We start from the raw sequence: 5,462 nt of genomic DNA on the forward strand, positions 1-5,462 counted from the left end.
CTTTTGGCTTCCATTTAGATTTGGTCCTTAAGGAGCCTGTCATAAGAGATATATGGTCTGGGCAAGAGGCCAACTTACCGTCTGGAAGAAACAGCAGGGCTCCCATCGAAGCAGGGAACAGGGTAAAATGAGCTTTTGACTATTATTTTGTAATTTTGTAAATATTTGTGATTTTGAATTATGCAGTAAAGTTCCCACTTTACAGTGACATGATGGAAGGGACTTGCCATCTACAGACTATTTGAAGGGGAAGCTGTTTACAGTAATCTTTGAAACAGCTGCCGTGAGATCTTACACTTCCTGGCATGTAGCAGCTTAAAAATTTCTAGGAAATTGCATCTGCTTCCTTAGCCAAAGAGATAAGATGCCTTCACAGCAGTGGTTTTTAAGCCATCGGTTCATCACAACAAAAAGTTAATGCAATCCCTCCTCCACCCTCTCCGAGTTCATGGCTAAACTTCCATTGCCACCAGGGACTGACATTGGGGTTAGGTACGAAGACCCCCACTTGTATCAACCAGCAATATTACCATCACCTAACCATCATTAGGTCATCGAATACCACTTGATTTTTCCAGATGCCAGACTTTCAGACTCCTGACACTGATTCGGAGTAGCCCATCTGGCTAGGTAAAGCAGCAGCGGACAGCAGAGATGTACGTGGCGTTTGCAGACAGGTACACTTGTTACAGCAGTATAGGAAACCTCAAAAACCAAATATTTTCAGAAAGAACTGGTTTGGAAACACTGCTTCAGATCTGATTAAAAACCAAAAGAACTTTGTAGACGTTTACAGGAAATCCTTAGGGTACGTGACAGTTTCCAACCATCTTTTCTCCTGTAGGGGAAATTGGCTAAATGTTTACATGCAAGCTAGACTTTGGAGCACTCCAGGACATTTTAAACTGCAAACGATCCATACTTATTTGAGGAAAGGAAGAACTGTGTTGCCTGTAAAAGAGGCCACTTGCAGAGGGGTCAAAAGGAACTGCAATGCTGACTTAAGTCGTGAGGCTTGGGTCTGAAGTCTGAAAGGATAACGTCAGGTGGTGTGCAGAACTGCACATACAGGCACTCTGCCCAGAGCCTCTGAAGGCTTTTGGATGACCCTGGGAGAAAGCATGAAATTCCAGAGTGGGCAGATGAGGAGGGTCTATACACTTTCCAAAACAGTTTTTGCTACAGATTTCTGTGTACCTCCACATGTCCTTCCCAAGTTCTATTCCCAGTGGGGCCTCCCACATGGGTGCTCTATGGGTTAGGGTTTTGTGAAGCCTGGCTCTGAGCTCCAGCTGCGAACCGACACTGTGTTAGGCATCACGGTGAGTGGTGCGGGCACACACCGTCCCTCCTGCGCTGCCTACGTGGGAAGAGAGCCGCAGCACACAGCGTGGAAGGGAACCATGGTGTACTGGAACAGCTCTTCTCATCTGGGTGGCAAGAGGACTGCTCTAAAGAGCATGTAGTTCCACATGTAGACGCTACTATTCAAGCAGACTGCAGCTGGTCTGTGGGTCAAACCAAGCCTTGCTTTCAAAGAGGCCCCAAGGAATATTACACACAACCTAGACATAATGCATGGTCACAGCCTTTCCCTGCACCGTGACCAGGGTGCAAAGCCCCGCATGGATCTAGAGCTCCACAATGGTCTACGATAAATTTTGAGGGCTGGCAAGGTCCCATTGGTATGAATTGTTGGGGAATTTCTTTGTTAAACGCTTAGCTACAACAGCATCCTGTGGCAGTGAGTTCCACAGGCTGGTTACACATTGCCTAAAAGGTATTATTTCCTTTCAGAATTGCAAATTCTCTGGCTACCATTGACTTTCCCTCATACTTGTGGCATCGGGCTGGGAAATCAAGACATTTTATCCTACAAAGCTATGCTGGGGCGTTTTAACACAAAGCCCTGTGCCCACCTTTTAGCTGAAGCATGGCTCTGCCAGGGAAAGTTGAATGTTGCTGTTACTGTACTTACGGAAGGACGGAGGGAAGAGGAGGGGGCAGCTTCTCCCCCCACTTTGAGCATTAGCACTTGCTGGGTCTGTGGAGCAGAGCCTGGTCACCTGCCAGTCAAGAAACTGTGGTGCTCCCCCATCTTCACTTCAGAGTGAGGCTGTATCTGCTCGAGTTTTGATAATTAAATCCATGTAAAATCAATCTGCCTTCACCAATGCCAACTCTTAATGCAAGCGAAGCTACTTAGACGTTGATAATGCTTTGAATTAAATCAAACCAGTAGAAGCTACATTTAAATCTATTTAACCTTAAATTTTATTTACATTGTACCAGCGTAACTGGATCACTTTTAAAATCAAATTTAACCCTACCAAGGCAATTTTCTAAGAGTAGACTAGGCTTGCTTAGTGAGGAACCTTGCCTCTGGAGACGCCGTGTAACACACTTTTGAGGCTAACAGTTCTCATTGACTACAACGATGTGGTTGATTCAGAAAAACCCCCAAGGCTAGATGTCAATGCAGGATATGCCACTATCGATCTTCTGGGCCCCTGACAGTAGTCTTAAGAGAGGTAGTTGGCTTTTGCAATTTTCTGAGGTGAAGAAAGAGGAGGCAATACTTAATTATCATCAATTCTGACAGTGACTGGGGTTCACAGCCTGAAGCACAGCAATAGGATGAAAGTGAAAAGACGCTGGCAGCCAGAAAGGTTCTTCTGCAGGAATGCGGAGGGGTTTGGATGGCGGAAGGGGTTAATTCTCTAAGAAAGATAATTTGCATTGCTGCACACTTTATTCTTTTGGTTTTGGTTGGGTGAGTGGAGCTCTCCGTGCTAACTTCTTTGGGGCGTTATTGGCTCTGCTTCTTTGACAGAACAAAAGAGCTTTTGTTGTCCATCAAAGACCATTGCAATCCATCGAGATACCCAAGGCCCCAGAAGGGGGAGGTGGACATGGAGGAGCTGCCTGTGTTCCTTCCCCCACAAACAGCATCAATAAAGTTATTGAAATCGTTTGCATCATTATTGAAATCTTATCAAGGGAAATGTTCTTCAGCATTTGCATCAGTGCAGCTACTGATGTAAATGCTGACATTAAAAAGACTTAGAGCAGGGCTGGGAGTCTTTGCTGTATACCTGAAGGTCTGTCAGGTGAGTCTAAACACAAATAATTTGGGAAGAATTTGCTTCTAGAGACTTTTGCACCTGACCATTGCTGTCTTGAGGAGCGATTTAAGGAGTGTCCCTGCACTGTGCTGTCTCTGGATCAGAGATGTGAGAATGGGCTGAACCTCTGGTGGGATAAAGGTACGTTTTAAAGACAAAGGTCCCAATTCCTCCTACTTAATGGAAGAGAGTTAGGAACCTGCTGATGTTGGACCACTGGCATAGTCCATGCTGAAGGACAGAGCACTCCCCTTCCAGAAGACAGTGTAGCTGATCTAAACTCCACATCCTTCGTTTACTCGTGATGACTGCCAAAAGAGTTTAAAGTTGGCTCCAAACTGAGTAACGGCCACTGGAGCCCACAAATCATGTACTATGAATCTAGCCATAAACATCTACATGACTTCTCAAGGTTTTATGTTTTTCTGGATATTATAGGAGCAACTCCTGTATCTATGTATGAACATATATGTATTTATGTAAATAGCTAATAGAAAATAGTTGGAGAATGACCAGTGAAACGTATACCAGAAGCCCTGAGTTTTGTGCTTGCACATCCTCCAGTGTCTGCATGAAGGAGGATTCATTGCAGGATTTGGGCCCTGAGGAGCAAAATCAAACAGCAGATTAACTTTTGCTTTCCTCATGGCACTACAATTTAAAAAAGGATAATACTAACATAATAAAGAAAAATTATCTAAAACTCAGGCAGGTAAAACCAATAGAAAAAGAATATAATAAAAAACCTCAAGAAAATGAATAAATATTAATGAAAATATTCAAAAGCTCAATGCTTTCAGCAGTCACCACAGGAGGGAAATATTAATTTGAAATAATAATACAAAACCTCGAAAAGGCTTTAAAAAAGGGGGGAAGGAACAGCACACCCCCTGCTCCCATGGGCTCCCGCAGCCTGTGCATGGGTGAGTTGTGGCCAAGGGCTTCCCTTCTAGCTCAGCCTCCCCTGGAAATTTAAACTGCCCGTGTTTAAAACACGCATACCTGCCTCAAACCTAACAAAATACCCCTTCCGTCTAAATTTTCCCTTGCATTCACATCACAGCAGCGTAGGAAAATAAAAAAGGAGTGCTAATCTATCCTACAGTTTCCCGAACAAGGACTCCGGGCAGGGGTTTGTGAGTGGATTTGACAGATGTACGAGCAGATGGTGAGGGACACTCCCTGAGAGCGGCCGATTCCCAGGCCTCCGTGTCCAAAAAAATAGCTTTCCACGGCTAATGTGATTTTCAGAGGGAAGAAATCCAGCGCTCACGTCTCACATCAAAACTTCTCGAGCATTTCTTGAATGCGCGGGGGGTTGTGTGAAAATGCCCGTCTTCAGAAAAGAGCTGGCTGGTGACAATATGCCACGGGGCTCAACCTGACCCTCGCAAAACCCGAATTTGCAGCCCATCTCTCACGCTCCTCCACGGCTGGGTGGCTACAACCAGCAGCCGAATCGGGACCACCTCATGTTTGCGTTGGGTGGGACATATTAGGCCTGTTTCGCCGCTGCCAGAACACACTGCGCAAAATAACATATCCCGTGGAGTATCAGTTTTAACGCATGCATTTCTGTATGTCCCACACGCTGAGATACACCATGCGGGAGCAGGGCTGGTGCCTCCTGAAATGTCGGCGAGCGCCTGGTGAACCCCTCTATCGAACACGACGGTGTGAAATGGAGTCCACGGGCCTGTTTTGAGGCCGGTGATTTGACACAAAAAGGTGCTTTTCTGATCAAATGGGGCAGGAGCCGGGAGAATTGGGTTTTGTGGTTTATCCTACCACTGCCAGCATGTTTTTAGCAGCAAATTAGCCCCAGCTGACCATTTCTTATAGGGGGGGAACCCATGTCAGACTCTGCCACTGCCTTGCTGAGTGCTCTCAGTCTCCCCATATTGCTTTTCTCTGCCTGGTGGATTTATCTTTTGTACATTTAATTATGCCACGTTGGGACAGGACCCTTTTTGGCCCATGTTCCCCACAGCTCCTGAGGCAGCAGAGCCCCCCTTTGGAGCAGCTCCATCCCGCCATGTCGGAGCCCTTGGACAGGGGGTTTAGGGCAGCATGAAGCCAGGAGCCCTGCTACCAGCCCAAGTACTGGGAGTGCATGGGACAAGGGGCTGTATTAACAAGAAATGGCCCAAAAAGCTTTGGGAAGGCTCGGAGCAAGAGAGGGGGCTGGGGGCTCCCATGGATGGGGGGGTGCTCCTGAGAAGAACTTTGTCCGGAGCTCGGGGGGGGGGGGGCGAGAGGAGGAACAAAAGGCAATGGCTTCCCTCAAAGCCAGCCCCCAGCTCGGCGGCACAAGCCTCTGCGTCCCCTCGCCGGGAG

This window comes from Rissa tridactyla, chromosome 2 (genome assembly GCF_028500815.1).
Source record: "Rissa tridactyla isolate bRisTri1 chromosome 2, bRisTri1.patW.cur.20221130, whole genome shotgun sequence".
Taxonomy (NCBI): Eukaryota; Metazoa; Chordata; class Aves; order Charadriiformes; family Laridae; genus Rissa; species Rissa tridactyla.